This window comes from Aotus nancymaae, unplaced genomic scaffold, assembly GCF_030222135.1.
Source record: "Aotus nancymaae isolate 86718 unplaced genomic scaffold, 86718_ANA_hifiasm-v0.15.2.pri h1tg000003l, whole genome shotgun sequence".
Lineage (NCBI taxonomy): Eukaryota > Metazoa > Chordata > Mammalia > Primates > Aotidae > Aotus > Aotus nancymaae.
The window spans coordinates 10,030,008-10,048,849 of NW_026988414.1; the positions used below are offsets into that span (position 1 = coordinate 10,030,008).

Here is an 18,842-nt window from a genome sequence, read left to right on the forward strand (position 1 = left end):
GACATGGTAAGAGTTCCTTCCTTTTTATTTTCTTCATGTTTACACTCCTGCAGTATAAACTTTTCATTTCAAAATTGGCAGACCCCATTTAATGACAGTTCTATGATATTTACAACAGTTATAATTCTGCTTCGTCACCACCCACTCAGTGGCACATTACATTGCCGTGTTGGTGGATGTATGTGCCCTGCCCTTCCTCCGTGGAATCACCCCAGAAATGAATGATATTTCCCTTGGGTATGCTGTTTGTTTCGTTTTTACCGAATTCCAGGCTCTCACAAAGTGAGGGTTGAGTACATATCATTGTGTCAGTGTTTCAGGAAGAAGAATCAAAGACATGCATCTCAAATAGCACTTCTCGTAACTCTAGACAAATCAGATTGACCCTAATGTGCGCAGACAAGTAAAGCACTTGTCAGTGATTGTTCAAGACTGGGAGGAATGCAGACTTCCCCAAGCAAGTGGTGTTTTGCAGGTTCCTCTGCCAAGGCTTCTCACCACCTGGGCTCAGGCCCAAATGTCACCCTATGGTAGTGCTTCTCATGCTTGGCTGCACGTTAGAACCCTCTGGGCAGCTTTCAAAAATACCAATGGTAGAGTTCCCACTTCTGGAGGTGCTGATTTTGATTGGCCTGCATTGCAGGCCTGGCCACATAAAGTTTCCCGGTTCCCTGGGTGATTCTACTGTGCAGCCAAGGTTGAGCGCCACTGCCCTGTGGGAAATATTACCCTGAAGAAGTACCGGTCATGTTCTGAGTCAGGCTTGATGGCGCCTGCCCGGCTGAGTTCTTCTCAAGAGTGTTCTTGACTGTGTGAGGCACAGATTGCCGCTGTTGGCAAGGCTCCGCTGAGAATGTTTACCTGTAGTTTGTAAGGGCCAATCCCGCCAGGTGTGGCTTCCACTGGCGAGTGCTTCAAAGCTGTCCTCTGAGCAGCCTAGACCCGATGGCAGCCAAAGAATGTGTTCACCAGTACATACGTATCTGCTGCTGCTTTCTTTAGCCATCTCAATGGAAAGCAGTGGAGTAGCTGCCATTTGGTCAGAATTACTGCAATAAAACTCATTCCTCAAAAATCTATTCTCTAATAGTTATTGGTCTCACCAGCAGAGACTAGGTTCTGAGAAAGCATATGGTACTGTCAGGAGATTTGGGTAGCGGTGTATGCCAGTATGGCATGGCAGTACAGTGTTTTTAGGATGACCTTGACATATCGGCATTCTTAGTCCTTTGGTGGGAACAAGAAATTCAAGAGCCGTTGTATGGCCTGAGTCTTTTTAAGCTCTGCCACCTAAACGTGAGGGGATAGAGGGTTCTACTGTATTTTCATTAAATGACATTGAAACAAAATTAGTTTTATTTTTCTTGTTCTAGTTGCTTTTCTTTACCTACACCTATATAATCCATAGGAGTTGCATTCTGTGTGATCTGCATGAGCTACAGGCCTAGAATTTAATAATAATGGGACATAAGACCACTGGGAAGGATGCGAAAGGCATTTTACAACTTATCAAGTCATAAATAGCAGCACCTCATTTTTAATTTAAAAAGCATTGACTTTATTGATAACCAGGAATAGTGAGAAGTTGGAACCTGACTTTTATTCTAATACAGAACCCTTTCATCTCATTCTCTTCTTGCCTGCAATGTAAAGGTGTGTGATAATAGCTCAATGCCATTTACTGATGCTTTTTCTTAATTTCACCTTTTTAAAAAAAAACTCAGCAAGGATTATCCATGAAAGTACTTTGTAATGCATAAAGTGTGTTTATATGTAAGGAATTATGATCATTTTGATAAATTTACCATGCAGAGGAAAAGGCTGAAATTATTCTCAACTCCTTTGTGTAGAAATGTTTCCAAATAAGTTGAAAAGTTACCCAGTTTATGCTGCACAGTGTTGTAGTGCTGAAGCCTGTGTCTAAATCTGAGACTACGTCACTCCAACTGCGTAAAAGGATGTCAGGTAGACTTCCAGGCTAGAAGGTATCTTTAGAAGCCAGGGTTTCTAGCGTTTGCACAGAATCTGACCTATTTTTTAAAAAAACAAATGGAATCCCAGCCTTTCCCTTCAGCTCTTTAGCAAGAGAGGGTCTGAAGTGTCTGTCCATCATTAGTTATTTCTTGAGAACAGTTTGTCAGCAAGACTGCTGAAGTGGATCTTTACTTCCCCACACAGACTAAAGAAAAAAAGTAGATACCCTGAACTCCTCATCTCCCTAGACTGCTCTGGACAGATGCAGAGGAGACATCAGAAGGGGCCCCAGACCTGTGTCCATGCATCGCGCATCTCTGCCACCTCTGGGTCTTGTAGCCTGGGGTCAGTTTCTTGGGGGACTGATAGTAGTCCTCAGGCAGTCTACCAAGGGACGAACTTGACGCTGCTACACCCACCTTGGCATAGTTGAGAGTGCCTTCTCTGGAGCTGAAGAGCCTGAGATTCCAATCCTGACTCTCTCACCAACTGGTGGTGGGTCCGTGGAGATGTTGCATAGCTGTTTTGAGCCTCAGCATCCTTTTCTGTAAAATGAGGATAATGATGTTCAAATAAACAATGAGAGGCCAGGCGCGGTGGCTCACACCTGTAATCCCAGCTCTTTGGGAGGCTGAGGCGGGCGGATTACTTGAGGTTAGGAGTTCAAGACCAGCCTGGCCAACATGATAAAACCCATCTCTACTAAAAATACAAACATTAGCTGGGTGTGGTAGTGCATGCCTGTAATCCCAGCTACTTAGGAGGCTGGGGCACAAGAATCACTTGAACCCGGGAGGTGGTGATTGCAGTGAGCCAACATTGTGCCACTGTCACTGTACTCCACCCTGGGTGACAGAGTAAGACTGTGTCTCAAAAAATAAATAAAAATAAAAATAAATGAGAAAAACTTTTAATGTATCGTAGGCACTTGATAATGCTGAGTTTACTACTCAACAGTGAAAGTATCTACTGCACATGAAAGAAAAAGCAATGCTTAGTTGTTATTCTCTTTCCTGGTATATTTAAAATAGATTTTTAAAGTTTAAAACTGATAGTGTATCCTAAAAATGAAGCTGCTTGATTACTGTGGACTAGAATCGACACTGGAGCTGGTTACCAATGGAAGGTTCTGTTTCCAGGTAGCAAGATGTCACTGGCTCATATTTATTTCATGTGTTAGGAGAAATTACCTTTGGCTCCTAACCTCAAAACATCTGTCATACGTGAACTATTTTGGCAAAGGTAGTATTTTGTAATATCTAGTGACTCAATCTAGGGTTCTGTGGAGGCTCTTTAGTGACATGGGAAGGAGGAGGCTTATGGGGTGGGATTCTGGAAACATTATATAAATGGAGGTAAAATTCACATATGATAGAATGAACCATTTAAAAGCTTACAATTCAGTGGCATTTAGTACGTTCACGAAGCTGTGCAACCATCACTGCTAGCTAGCTCCACAATGTTCTGCCACTCAGAAAGGAAACCATGAAGCAATCACTCTCCATCCCCAGCCCCCTCCACCCCAAGTCCCCGGCAACCACCAGTCTGCTTTCTGGCTCTGTGGGTTTAGCTATTCTGGATATTTCATCTAAATTGAATCATACCATATGCAATCTTTTGTGATTGGCTTCTTTTACTCGTTATAAGATTTTCGAAGTTCACCCTTGTTGTGGCATGTGTCAGTATTTCATTCCTTTTTACAGCTGAGTAATATTCCATCAGACGATAGACCACACTTAGTATTCATTTGCCAGTTGATGGACATTTGGGTGGATGCCATCTCTTTTTCAACCAGAGGGATGCTACAATGATCTATTTCATATGTTGGCACTCTACATTAGATTCATTAGATTTCATTTGAAGAGAGGGGACTAGAGAAGTTTTCTATGAGAAGTTTTTCCTGCTATGAGAAGTTTTTAGAACCCCTGTTTTCATCCAGCCTCCTCATTTATTGCTAAAAGCACATACCTTAGAACTCATCATTCTGGTCAGTTCCCTGGTTCAAGAATCTCCCTCTGAAGCATCACTGATAGAGAAGCGGCATGTGTCCTGGCAAGACACCAGACTTGGTATCAGTCAGGCCTGGGATCATGTCCTTAATCTCTGATCATTGCACTATGAGCTTGGTGGTCAAGTCACTTTGGTCTGATCATGTCTGTAAAATGAGAATCAAGGTACCTCCTTGGCTGGATTGTCATGGTCATGATATAAAATGACACCTGTGAGAAAGCCCCATAGAATCCGAGAGCATTAGACAGCCCCTAGTTCTTGGGGTCATCAGGTCATCAATCAGGCTTTCCTTTAAAATCATGCTGATGGTGACAAAAAAGTCACCAGCTCTTGAGGCAAGCTGTTTGAGTTGTGGATACAATGGTTCTGGCCCCCTGAGTCATACATGGGGAAGCTACGCTGGAGGGAGGTAAGAAACTTGCCCCAAGTCCCAAAACTAGTGAGAGGCAGACTCGAACTGGGCCCTGGGCCTGACTTCTACAACAACAGTGTTCACTTGGCCATGAGGCCACCTTGGGCTCCAGTTTCCACTTTCAATTCAAAGCTTAACTTTGAAGATAACCACAACAACAAAAAAATCAATGGAAAATTTCTCCTTTTACTAAAGGTATTTGGACAGCCTAAGTCTTTCTTTCTAAAACTTCTATCAGAGGCAGAAGTAAATAAATCTTAAAACAAGGTGCTTATTCCATCGATTGATTAATTTTTGGCTCCCGGGGGAACCATTTTACTAGTATTGGGTTCCTTTTCCTGAAAGTAGATATTTCAGGGAACTGGACTCCTTTCTCAAGAATCATAACCATTCAGGACCCCAGTGTAATATAAATGAAGGCAGAGACAGGCTTGGAAAAATCAGCGGGGGTTTTATTGATATCACGACACCACGCAATGCCTAGGAGCTGGGTTATGGACTCCTTGCCTCTTATTCAAAGGTATATATTTGGAACATGACTTATATAAGGCCCAGAAGCCCCTTTTTCCACAGTAACATTTCACAATCCTCTCCCAGTTTCATTTACTTCCTATCACCATAACAACCAGGTTTGCTGTAAAGAGAGGAGTCAGCCTGCCAAGAAGCTGTGGTCCTAATTCGGAGGTGTTTGTCCACTAAAGGTTTTATAGGGCACTCAGGCTTTACTTCTTACCTGACTCCAAGCACATCTCTTGGGCCCTGTGCCATGTTTAGTGCCAGTAGCTGAATCCCCAAATCTGGTGGATTCTATGTAGAATCTAGAATAAAGGTGAAACAATCTCAGAGAACAGAGAACAAGGAATCTCCCAGTGGACTCTGTTTTGTGGCTGGGCCTTGTCATACAATGAAGGAATGTGGCTTTGTCCAATCCTGGAGAACATTGGAGAAACCGTAATCAGAAATCCTCCAGACACAGAACCCTGCCCTTTAAATTGGTGGCACCTGTTATTGAAGTCCCCTCAAAAATAAGGAAAAGAGGTTCTTAACTATCTAGATTAACCATGCTGTCTTAAATGTAGAACATGATCTTTCTGACTAGAGAATAGATTCTTCCAGGAGAATCATCTGCTATTCTGCTGAATGGCCCATTCATGCGTACTGCTGACCTTTGGTTGAAATTCTGGGCTCAACTCATTCCTGAGGTGCTATGGTTAGGCTCTGTGTGCCTACCCAAATCTCATCTCGGATTGTAGTCCCCACAAGACCTGGTGGGAGGTGATTGGATCATGGGGCAGTTTTCCCCATGCTGTTCTTATGATAGCAAGTGAGTTATCATGAGATCTGATGGTTTAAAAGTATGTGGCAGTTCGCCCTTCTCTCTCTCTCCTTCCTGCCACCTTGTGAAGAAGGTCCTCACTTCCCCTTTACCTTCTGCCATGATTGTAAGTTTCCTGAGGCCTCCCAGTCATGCTTCCTGTTAAGCCTGCAGAACTATAAGTTTGTTAAACCGCTTCGTCATAAATTACCCAGTCTCAGGTAGTTCTTTATAGCAGTGTGAAAACAGACTAATACATGAGGGTTCAATTAGGAACCCTGACCCTACAGACAAGCACACGTTGACCCTAAGCACATTTGAAGATTTTACATAAATAAAAGTCTGGGCCACAGAGAAATGAATAGTTGCATATGTATTTGCATTTCATTTGCACCATGTGTGGATTAGAGAAACAGATATTCATTTATTTCAAGTGTTTATTGAGCACTTACTGTGTGCCAGAGGAAGACTACAGAAGTGAATTAGATTGCTAGCCAGTAGGGGCGGCAAGACCCATGCATCAATATCTGTAAGGTGGAATGTGCTAAGTACTGCAAGCATAAAGACAAATTGCCAAGAGAGGAAAGTGTCAGGGGGAGAGGTTATTTCCTGATGGGAAGAGCTTTTAAAAATCTGACAAGGAGGTGGCACTTGAGCTGAGGTTTAAAGCGTGAGTAGGATTTGAAATATGAAAATGAGGGGAAGGAGGTCCCTGGTGAAGGAAACAGGAGGTCCTTGGTGAAGGAAACAAAGGCACAAGGCTCTGTTGGGGGAGCCAGGTGGGCAGGAGGGATGTGTGCATGGAGTGGATTAGGAGAGAGGAAGGTGGGAACTAGATGGGAACCCATGGCCAGAGGTTTATGGCCTTGAATGTCAAGTTAAGAAATTTGAGGCCAGGCATGGTGGCTCACGCCTGTAATCCCAGCACTTTGGGATGCCTAGGCGGCAGGTCTCGTGAAGCCAGGAGTTCGAGACCAGCCTGGCCAATATGGTGAAACCCCGTCTCTACTAAAAATACAAAAAATAGCTGGGGATGGTGGTGGGTGCCTGTAATTCCAACTACTTGGGAGGCTGAGGCAGGAGAATCACTTGAACCCAGGAGGTAAAGGCTGCAGTGAGCTGAGATCCACCATTGCACTCCAGCCTGGGCAATAGAGGGAGACTCAGTCTCAAAAAAAAAAAAGGAAAAGAAATGTGAACTCGGTTTTATGTGTGTGTTTTTTTTTTTTTTTACTCTCCTCTAATGAATGTGGCACAGTCTTTATTCTGAATTCTTGGCACAATATTCAAAACCTTTTTTCTTTCTTCCAACTTTTATTTCAGGGTTGGGGGTATATGAGCAGGTTTGTTATGGAGCTGTTTTTCTATCTGGAATGCATGAAGTCTTGAAGGATATCTGTGATTTTGTGCCTATGTGTATTTTTTTCTGGAGCAAAGGCCAGAAGTTTCATCATATTTTCAAAAAGTGAAGAACCAAACTGTCATCCTGTTATCACTGGAGGCTATAAAAAGCCACAACAACTTGTCCGAGGTTCCTGGCTTCAAGATACACTGTGTTCCCCACACCTTGAAAGGTCTCAGGTTTCAGATGATAGCAAACTAGAAAAATGTGCATACATTTTCAAATGTGAGCAGACGGGAGATGACTAATGATAAGTGCATTATTTTATGTGCAAAAAGTAAAACCAGACAACTCTCTTCCATTTGAAAATGTATAAGCATTAAGTTAGAAGTAACCAGCAAAAGCCTTATTTGTGGGAAGTCTGTTGAGATGGAACCATTTCCAAGACGTGTGGGGAAGGTGGAATTTCCTGAGCTGATGTGAGAGTATCATTCCAGAGGGCCATGAGACAGGAGCTGAGCCCCTCCGCCGGCAGGTAGGCACACTTTCCCTCTTGCCGTATGTGGAGCAGATGGGAAACTAGGCGAGCATATGGCCAGCCAGTCATCATCACGGGGAAATGGCAGTGCTGAATTCTTTGTGGGCCCTTCCAAAGTTATTCCAGGTAGTGACGAGGTAGCAAATGTGTTTGGAAATTTCCTTAGGAGTTGCACCAGTGAGCCTTAAATGTTTGTGTGCTTTTAGAATCAGCAGATGTTAGCCTAGAACGCAGCACACGCTGGGCTTAGGATACCAAGGTTTTGGTATCAGCACCACTTGGTCTCAGAAAAGTCACTTAGACTCTCTTGAGTTCAGTTTCTTCATTAGGAAATAAAGGGAGTAATAGTTTCTGCTCTGCCTAGTTCACAAGGGAGTGTTTCTTTTTTCTTTCTTTCATTTTTTTTTTTTTTAAATGGAGTCTTGCTCTATCACCCAGGCTGGAGTGCAGTGGCACGATCTTGGCTCACTGCAACCTCAGCCTTCTGGGTTCAAGCAATTCTCCAGCCTTGGTCTCCTGAGTAGCTGGCATTACAGGTGCGCACCACCATGCTGGCTAATTTTTTTTTGTATTTTTAATAGAGACAGGGTTTCACCATGTTGGTTAGGCTGGTCTTGAACTCCTGACCTTGTGATCTGCCCGCCTCAGCCTCCCAAAGCACTGGGATTACAGGTATGAGCCACTGTGCCAGGCCGGGAGAGTTTCTTGAGTGTGACTATGTATGGCATGGTGATAAATGTTCACATGTACTCCCAGTTAGTCCTCATACAGGATCTGCAGTAGGGGCTATGACTACTTCTATTTTCTAAATGAGGACACTGAGGCTTGGAGAGGTTGAGTGGCATGGCCAAGTCCACCTGCTTATGAGAGACAGACTTAGATTTAAAGACAGGTCTGTCTAGCTCTTACCCTGCAAGAGGACCAACGGGCAGGTATTCAGCCCATTAAAGAGATGGCTGCCTGCAAGGTGTTAGCATTCCCTGGTTCGGTTCATGCCTATCCAAGGCTCTTTCTCTCTCTGTAAATTTTGGGGCAGGGACTCATGTCTCTGTCTCCAAGGCCAAGCGCAGAACCCAGGCAGGTGCTTATGAGTGAGGAAGGTCTGTGGATAGTGAGGTAGTGGCTTTATTTTCAACAATGTTCACAACCAGAATGAATATAATGTAAGCCAGTGTACTAAGAAGAGTGACTTAAAGCAGGATCCCACATGAGACAAGAGAGAGAGTCCCAGACAGAAAACTCCCCATGTGCAGTTTTGCGTCCCAGACCTGGGAACAGGCTGAAGTTTCATGAGAAGATCGGGTGAGCTGGCCGGGCGCGGTGGCTCATGCTGTAATCCCAGCTCTTTGGGAGGCCCAGGTGGGCAGATCACGAGGTCAAGAGATCGAGACCATCCTGGCCAACATGGTGAAACCCCGTCTCTACTAAAAATACAAAAATTAGCTGGGTATGGTGGCACATGCCTGTAGTCCCAGCTACTCGGGAGGCTGAGGCAGGAGAATCGCTTGAACCCAGGAGGAGGAGGTTGCAATGAATAGATTGAGTCATATGAAATCACCCAGAGTAGACAATGTCTGGAATACAAGAATGGCAACGTCGTATGGCTAACCTAATAGTTGGCTGGGAATGGTCAAGACAGGCTTCTTGAAGAAGGTGGGGCTTGCTTTAGCTTGGGCTTGGATAAGTAAGAATATGTAAGTAGGCTTGGGAGAGGAAGGATGGAGGCAGGAAGCAGGTGACAGGGTTGGGTGTGGTTAGGGAGGCATCAGTGGTGGGTCAGGACCACCCATCATACTTCCAAAAGGACATTTTGGGGTGGAGAAGACAGATGCTGCTTCCCTGCTGCCCATTTCTTATTTAAATGTTTTCCTCATTATAAAAGTAATGTGTGCTTATTGTAGAAAAATTGGGAAGTACTGAAAAATGCATAGCATAACATCTCCCTCAAAGTCAGCCACCCAGAGCTAACCTTATTAACTTTTTACTTAATAAAAATAGTGTAATTTTCTTCTGTCATTTATAGTTGAAGCCACACTGTCTAATTTTGGTATGCTGTTTTTATTTTTCTCCTTTTTTTTCCCCAGATGGGGTCTCACTCTGTCACCCAGGCTGTAGTGCAGTGGCGCAAGCTTGGCTCACTGCAACCTCTGCCTCCCAGGTTCAAGTGATTCTCCTGCCTAGCTTCCTGAGTAGCTGGAATCACAGGCACCTGCCACCACGCCTGGCTAATTCTTGTATTTTTAGTAGAAACGGGGTTTCACCAAGTTGGCCAGGCTGGTCTCAAACTCCTGACCTCAGGTGATTTGCCCACCTTGGCCCACCTTGTAATCCCGAAGTTCTGGGATTACAGGCGTGAGCCACCATGTCTGGCCTATTTTTCTCCTTTTTATAAGGCAGTAGTTGCCCTTTCTTATTCACAACTCTTCGTGAACATCATTTTCATCAATGACTGGATCAGACTTTGCCTTCCTATCGGGGAATGTTCAGTTCATTTCTAGCATCTAAGCTTAAAGCTCTGTGTGCAATGAGAATGGTGTCGTAGGGTAGAGAGAGTCCCTGGGGCAGCAGGAATGGAGATCTCTGGTTTTCAATGTACAGTAGAAGAGCAGAGCGGGTGAGGGTTGGGGCCCAGGATTGAGACTCTTGGGGTAGATCTTGGCTCTGGCATTTGTCACCATAAATGGGGCAGAGACTCCCACTCTCTGTACTTTGGTTTTTTTCGATCCATAAAAGGGAGTTTTCAGTTGGATGTTTTTAAACCTACAAAGCAATGAGAAGTTCTTAATTTGGAGAGAGGGAATATGTTGCTTATTCCTAAGAAAGTATTTGTCATGGAAAATATCCAATCTGAATGTATTTAAATAAATTGAACAATATATGTAACCTGGAGGTTTTTTTTTCTTGAGGAAAAAAGTGTGGAGGAAGAGGTGGTAAAGTGGGAAGAGAGCTACGGCAGGGCCAGGTTCATCTTCGACCATGAGGATGTATTTGATTTTCTCCCAATGATCTGTTAGATTATCAGAAATGAAAGATCAACATGAAGGCCAGTTTCAGTCATCATTTGAAAGCCCTTGGTTGTCACACCAAGTGTTTGGCAGTGCTCTCTAACTGCTTTCCTTCCTTTTCTTTTCATGCAATTTCCATTTGTTCCTTCACTTCAAGCAGCCCAAGAGCCCTCTGCAACCCTCATCACAGAGGCTAATGGGAGAGCAGGGAGAGGGTGGAATTTGAGCAGTTCAGAGCAGGAGGATCCACCTGGGATCCACCCCCAGGCTCATCCTCTCTGGGCGTGCGCGTCATGAGTGAGAGTCAGCAAACTTCTGTGTCTAGCTGTGGGGCTGACTTTCCTGGAAGTGCAATTCCTGTCAGTGGGGGTGCCTTTATTTACTTAGAGAGGATCATTTTCTTCCTCCAGACTGCACTATGCCACTGTGGCACCATAGACCAGTCCTGAGAAACTGCTAACATGTGAATGAATGCAAGTATGCGTAAGTGCACGAATGAGTGCTGAGGGCTTGCTACACATAGGTCCTGTGCTAGAGGCTGGATCGGTGATGCCCGTAGTCTCCGTGAGGTACAGGAGGCAGCAGGAGCACCAACAGCCAGGTGAGCTAGGCCTGGGCATGAGGAGATGCGGGGCAGGAAGGAGGCAGTGAGTAATGGAAATGCATAAGTTATAGCTTTGTGCATTGATATTGATGTAAAGCAAAAGAAGCAAGCCATACAAGAACGTCTACAGTACACCTCAACGAAATAAAATTCAGAACAAGCAAAACTAAGCATTGTTTTATAGAGGCATAACCCTGAGTAGTAAAATACAAAGAAAAGTGAGAAGGAAGGATCAGAGAGTTTAAGGTGTTACTTCTGGGCAGAGATGGGCAGAGGGAGTTGTGATCTGAGGGGTCACAGGTGGAAGCTGAGATTTGGCTATGTTCTGTTTCTTAACCCAGGTGGTGGCGGTATAGGTTTTAGAATTATTCCTTATATGTATACATCTATGTTATACAGGCTTGTATATGTGTGATATTTGAAAATTTTACAGAAAAAAATAAAGAAGTCTAATGTATAATGGCAGGATCACAGAGAGCAAGCAGGGACGGTGTCAAGAGATGGGGCCAGAGCTGCAGGGCCTAATTCATGGGTCAGGCCAAGAATTTGGCTTTTCCTTCTAAAAGCAACGGACAGATTTTAAAAGCAGGCTGACACGATGAGGTTTATGTTTTAAAACCATCGCTTTGCATGCAGCATGAAAGCCAAACTGGGGTGAGGCAAGAGCGGAGATGGGACAGTTCCGAGTTTTGGGAGATGTCGGTCGTGTGAGTTAGTGGCAGTAGTAGGGATGGAGAGAAATGTTTGTATCAAGACGTTTTTAGGAGGATGAAAGGACAGGGTTTGGTGATGGATTGGATCTGAGATGTGAGTGCGAAGGAAGAACCAAGGAAGGGCTCAGGTTCAGCAACTGGGTGGCTGTGGGTGCCAGTCATGGAGGTACCATGACCTAGGAAAAGAACAGCTTTGTGAGGGCCTGATGAAGGACCCTGAGGCTTCCAGGGATATTATCTAATAGGTAGTTGGGTGCATGGACTGTGGTCTCATGAGGGGGTGTGGCCCATTGCAAGAATAATTGCTCCACAGAGTAGACAGGGATGGTTTGGTCCCCATGTATGGACTAGACACTGTCTATACCAAGTGATTTCGGTGGCCACTGTGGGGAAGTGGGGTGAGCCCAGGACAGGAGGTCTGGGTTCAGATCCTGACTCTCGCTCCTCTTTTTGGCACATTCTTAACCCTGTTCCACCTCGGCATGCTCACGGAGCTCAACCCTGCCTGCTGGCTCAGTGGCTGGGCACAGAAACATCCTGTCTTCACGGTGCCTTTTGTATATTACCTCTGTTGTCTTAATTCACTTTTAGGCTTTCGGAGTTGTGCAAGTGCCTTGGGGACCTTAAGAAGCACTGGACCCCCACTGTAAGCAGTGCCCATGCCTGGCAGGAGGAGTGATTGAGGACTATTGAGTGGAGCAGGCAGTGAGGGTTTCTCTGGAGCACCTGCTTCTCCAGGCTTCCCTAGCCAGCCTCCTCCTCCGCTCGCTGTCATTATAGCCACCATCACCCCACACACCTGTGCAGGGCTTGGCAGTTTATAGAGTCATCTCAAACCAATAATCCTAAATGATATTCGCTCAACCACACAAATAGGCAGGAAATGAGTCATTCTTCCCAGTTCACAGGCAAGGGAACCAAGACTCAGCATGGCATTTCACAAGCTTTAGGCTTTAGGACTCAGTGTGTTGGAGGGCAGCTTGCTGGTGATGGAAACGGTTACCTGTGTCCAAATCTACTGGCTGAAGCCTCAGCTGGGGTCTGTTTCTATACACCATGACCTCTGTGAGGTGCTGGAGGAGAGAAAAACTGGAATCTGTCCTCAGAGGCCTGATGAGGAGGGGGATTGGAAATCCTCTGCCAGGAGGAAATGGTGGAGGCGCTAGGAATATTTGGCTTGAAGAAAAAAAGACCCCAGGGCATAGCATTTCCATTTTTAGCTTGAAGGTGGTTATGTGGGAAAGGAGATGAAGTCTCTTCGGGCACCAGTAGGCAGAACAAAGACCCATGACTGAAATTTGCAGAGAGATTTAAGCTCAAAGAAAGAAAGAAAACAGCAGCAGCAATGACTATCTTTGCCTGGAATGATAAAGGTTGCCTGAAAGGAGTAGCAAGTCCCATGTAGCTGGAAGTGATCTCACCAAGCCTAAATAGCCATTCAGTTCTTAGTTGTGCCATCTTGGGCAAGTCGCTTAACCTCTCGGAGTCCAGGTCTCCTCTAGACGATGAGCATGCCGTTTGTTCCTACACTGCAGGTTGGTTGTGAGGATCTAAGAAGGTACCAAAGCACATCTCTGGGTGCGCTCATTCCACAAGTAGCTACTGAGTTCCTGCTATGGACATGACATACGCTATCTGACTTAATTTTCATGGCAGGCCAGCCCCTAGCATTTGTGGGGCCCAAGAAAGAAAAACAAGTTGAAACCTCAGCCTCCTTCCAGCCCCTCCTTCTCTTCCCACTCCTGACTCCATCCACCATGGCAAGGAGTTGGATAGACACCACAGTTCACACATCCCAGCTCTGTCCACACCGACCCCACCCACACCTGGCTGTTCCTGGCCATCCTTCAAGTCTAGGGGAAAGTCCCAGAAGTACCATTTGCCCTTGAGAGGATGGACTCCAGCCATCTAGGAAGGGAATTTTCCTGGATACACAGAAGGGGTTCCCAGAGGAGGTGGGGCATGGGTTCCATGTGAGTGTGTCTCCTTGGCCTCAAGGACTCCTTGCCCCTTGGGAAGGGGGCTATCAGAGTCAGGCTGGAGAAGGACCCCCTCAAATGCAGGGCACAGGCAGGGACCCACTTGCCAGGGTATAAGCACAGTATTCTCAGCTAATTCAGTAAGTGGTGGTGCTTAGTTACAGTTACCCTGGAAGTACTCAGCTGGGAGCCATTCTGGAGCCTCAGTGGCAGGCTCAGAGGGAGGGCACAAAGCTAGGAAAGCAGAGGAGTGAGGAGGGGGCGGGGAGATGTGGGCCAGCAGCTCAAATGATGAAGTCTGTAGAGACAGATTGACTAAGTTTCCTTTTGGATCAGAGTTCTCCCTCCTGTGGTGGTGAAGGGCCTCTATGGGCAGGCTGTTTCTGGAAGAGTCCCTGGGCAGTGGTAGAAGGTACCCCCTGATTTTGACTGGCTAGCCGGTTTGAGGAAGACCTGAAACTACAAGCCCCTGCCCTGGGTGCTGCGCTGGGGTAGGAGAGAGTGGCAAAGCCCAGGCCTTAGCCACGGAGTTGAGGATAGAACCACAGCCCTATTAGAACAACCAGCTGGGCCAACACGCAGCGGGGAGGACACAGCGAGGCATCGGATTCTGGTTTGAGTCAGCAAGGCCACTCCCAGACCCTCCTTCTGGGGCTTGGAGTCAGCTAACTGCTCCCTGCCGAGGTCAGCAAGGTTGTGGATGGGGCAGATCCGCTGGATGTGAATCTTGGAGCCTGCAGCTAAGTAGGGACAGAAGAGGAGCGGCCACCCAGGCTGGAGCTGGTGGATGCCAGCATCACCTGAAGGGTTTTTTAAAGGCCAAACTGCTGAGCTCCACTCCCAGTTTCTGATTAGTTTGCATTTCTGACATGTTTCCAGGTAAAACAGATGCTGCTGGTCCAGGTGCGACACTTTGAGAACTACCTGCCTGCCAGCCTCTGGCCTTGCGTCTGTCCCAGGCCACCTGAAGACTCTGGGAAGCAGCCCATCATCCCTACTAGGGTTTGACACTGTGTTCTCAGCAAGGCAGCCAGGAGGCCCCATCCTCATGCACAGTGATGGAGGATGCCCCTGGCGAGGGAGGCCCTTGGAAACAGAGCTTGCCAGTAATACAGGGAACAAGACACCCAATTTAATACAACTCTACTCATAGGTGTCACATATATTGCTTGTGACCACAGAACTGAAGAAGCAAAACGGAGCCACTTTTTAAATTCACATTTTCATGAATGTTTCCTTTCCCCGCCTTTCTGGGCAGGTTTCTTAAGACAAGTGAAATATGAAATGATTGTAAAAATGTAACCTTTAGGGAATAATCAAAGCATCTTAGAACAATTCTTCTAACAAGGGAGAAAGTTGCAGATTTTTTTTCTCCCCCTTTCATTCTCTTCCAGCTGGTTTTCAGGCAAAGTCCTGGGTGCATTTTCGATTTGGACTCAGCTCTTCTCTGCAGCAGAGCCAGTCGTGGGGAAAATGTTTTCTCCAGGCAGCAGCAACATTTCTGTCTCATTTGTTTGGTTTTACACTGTAACACGGCAGCTTGTGGGGCTGCTAATTTGAACTTAGGTCCTTCTAGGAATGCATCATTCGTGATCAGTACATATATCAGGATGCAGATTTTAACCACTTAATTATTGAATGTGGAAATGCTTCCTTGCTTCATGAATATTTTAAAATGGAACAATAGACAAATTGCTTTTCACTCCCAAATTTCACTATGGTTCTCAACCACTTCATATTTAAGCATTATCTGATTGCTCTGATGCTGTGAGCTCTATTTTCCCTCAGAAAATTCAGTAGCAGAGTTATTTTGTTCCAGACCATAGAGAAGTCCAAGGCCTTTATTGGGAACAGGTCATCTTTGCACCATTTAGTTTGTCTTGGATCTAGAAATGTCCTTGCTGGAAAAGGAGCTCAAAGTAATCCTTTCATAAATGGGGATGTAGCTTTGTGCAGTGGAAAAGGCAAAGGGCTTTAGGGTCCAGTGGGCCTGGATGTGACTCTAGACTTTTTCTTTTACTCCCTGTGAAATCTAGGGTAGTGATTTCACTTCTCAAAGCATCAGTTTCTTCATCTGTAAAATGTGAATCACAGTAATAGCTACCTAACAAGATTATGGTGATCATTAAATGAATTATAGTTCTTAACTACACAGCATACTACCTGAGCATGGGAAGCATTTAATGAGTGGCCCTAAATTTATATTGTAATTTTTCTTATTGTTACAATCATATAAAGTCCCTATCACAATGTTGAGCCCAAATGCGGTTTAACAAATGAGTTTTAGTTTTACTGTTGTTAACATTGTCACAATTTTTACACATGGATGTATATTAAAGTACACAGTTTTCTGCCACACAAACTATATAAGCTTTATTTTTTAAGATGGGAATTTATATAAGTAAATGGAAAGCTTAATGAAGTTCAGGAAGATTGAAGTAAACCAACGCGGCTCATAATAAATAGTTTAATTAAGATAATCCCTGATGCAAAACATTTCTTCAATTTGCACCTCACATTGAAAATGGGCTCCATAGATTTTCATGAACTTCTCTTCGATGTGGAAAAGCAGCTCTGACCACGTGGGGAACCTGGCTTGGAGTTGAGGTTCTGGGTTGCATGTCTGCCCTGGGGCCACTGCACTCTGAGCTTGACTGAGGGCTGGTCCCCACACTTCCCTTGGCTGTGATCTGTTCATCTCTAGAGACAGCTGTTGTGCGAAAATGCTACAATTCTGTAAATGCATGTGATTTATTCCCTTTAAAAAGAGAAATACAAAAAATTAAAAGCAAGATTTCATCCTTTAAAAACCCTTAGACTGCAAATTTTGCCAGTTGTTTTTAAACCAACAGGTATTAGGTGCCAATAGTTGAAGCCGGCTTAATTGGAAGCTGTGATTATCATCTGGAGTATATCAGAAATGAGTGTGTGTGTGTGTGTGTGTGTGTGTGCTTGCACTGAATGCGTTCTTGACAGTCTCTCACCATCTAGCTTCTTGCTTCCAAAAACAAAGGTTTGCTTCTCCCTTGCATTCAGAAGAAACACTCTAGTTCTGGTTATGAACGCTAATTAGTTTGAAGAAGAGAACTAGGATTGTGTTTCTAAAAATAGTTCTGGATACAGAAGGCCATTTTTTGATTCTCTTAGAATCTGAGTGCTTTACAAGAGTGATATTACACGGTTTTGCATTTATCCTCTGCCCGGGTTCGTTGCTAGCGTCTTTGGTGAACCCGTGCTTGTAATTAGGGGGATAGAATGGGGCTTGTCTCCATGTTCAGCTATTGTTCAGTGTCGCCCATAGTTTGAATCTTAGCACCCTTATACCAGTTTTGTTTTTTGTTTTTTGAGATGGAGCTTCGCTCTTGCTGCCCAGGCTGGAGTGCAGTGGTGCAATCTCGGCTCACTGCAACCTCTCCCTCCTGGGTTCAAGTCATTCTCCTGCCTCAGCTTTCCCAGTAGTTGGGATTACAGGCGCCTGCCACCACGCCCAGTTGATTTTTGTATTTTTAGTAGAGACTGGGTTTCACTCTGTTGGTCAGGCTGGTCTCGAACTCCTGTCCTCAAGTGATCTGCCCGGCTTGGCCTCCCAAAGTGCTGGGATTATGGGCGTGAGCCACCGTGTCCGGCCAGTTGTTTGTTTATGAGAGATCATTCCTCTGGTCCATAGGCCTGTTGACTTGGCCTATAATAACACAACAGTGAATACATGACAGCCATGAAGTGAACAGACAAGTGTCACTGTAGCTGATGCATTGTAAGAAAAGGAAGCAATGCTAGTGTTGGGAGACCCAGGTTCCAGCCTCGGCCCTGCCACTGATGTGGTTCTTTTTCACATGCAGCGGGCCTGGGGCTGTGTTGGGTCCTGTGGATGCACAGGTAGTTCAGGGATGCTCCCTCTGCCAGCTCTGTCATTAGCGCCTTCTCTCTTCAACAAGGGCTTTGGCTTGAATACCGAGGTCTTTGTCCTAACATTCGGTTTGTTTACTCAATTATTGATAATAGTAATAGTAAGCCTCACGCCTGTTATATAGGTGGCCATTTTGGTAGAACTCCAGCAACAGGTCCAAATGCCACCGCAATGTCAGGAAGTTACCCTGTATGGTCTAAAAAGGTCCAAATTACAGATAGCTCCAAAAAGCATGCTTAGATTGTGAGCTCTTTTGTACCCCATGCAAGATTTGTTGGGTTTTTTGTTTGCTTTGTTTATTTTTTGTGGATTTTGGGGGAAGGGTTTGGTCTCTATAAACTAGTTCTTGGTTCTTTCTTGGTAGCTGGGAAATGCTTTGGTTAATTTTCATTTTTCTTTTCTTTTTTTTTTTTTGAAGTGGAGTCTTGCTGTGTCGCCCAGGCTGGAATGCACTGGTGCGATCTCAGCTCACTGCAACCTCCGCCTGCTGGGTTCAAGCTACTCTCACAGCTCAGCCTCCCGAGTAACTGGGATTACAGACATGTGCCGCCATGCCTGGCTAATTTTTGTATTTTTTAGTAGAGATGGGGTTTCACCATGTTGCCAGGCTGGTTTTGAACTCTTGGCCTCAAGTGATCTGCCTGCCTCAGCCTCCCAAACTGCTGGGATTACAGGCATGAGCCATGGTGCCTGACTGCTTTGGTTAATTTTCTATTTGGGGCTCTTACTGGCGTTCAATCTACTTTATATAGTACCGCAGACAAAGATCTCTAAATTGGTGGAGCACGGCTTTTCTTTAAATTATGATGTGCTCATATGAAGTTGTGTTTTCTCCTTTAGTTTGTTTTCCATGTGAGTCATTTTTGGTGGTATCATTCCAGTCGTCCATTTTCCTCATCCTTAAATTACATGTACTAATCTGAACTAAAGGAATTGCATTCACATAGCATAATAATGTATGGGGCTATTTATCACACATCTGCCAGCATTTCAACTCCTTTCTTAGGAAAGAGCTTTATCTGTAAAACGAGGATCATAATCAT

At 45.1% G+C, this 18,842-nt stretch overlaps 1 protein-coding gene and 1 long non-coding RNA gene across 4 annotated transcripts in view; both read left to right on the top strand.

Moving 5' to 3' along the window:
* TTLL11 (tubulin tyrosine ligase like 11) overlaps positions 1 to 18,842 on the top strand; it is a 275,995-nt gene that overhangs the window by 120,227 nt on the left and 136,926 nt on the right. The window lies entirely within an intron of this gene.
* Positions 6,966 to 18,842, top strand: part of LOC135274804 (uncharacterized) — a 38,962-nt gene continuing 27,085 nt past the window's right edge. The window contains exon 1 of the long non-coding RNA XR_010342543.1: positions 6,966 to 7,588. This is a non-coding gene — a long non-coding RNA (uncharacterized LOC135274804). The remainder of the gene's footprint in view (positions 7,589 to 18,842) is intronic.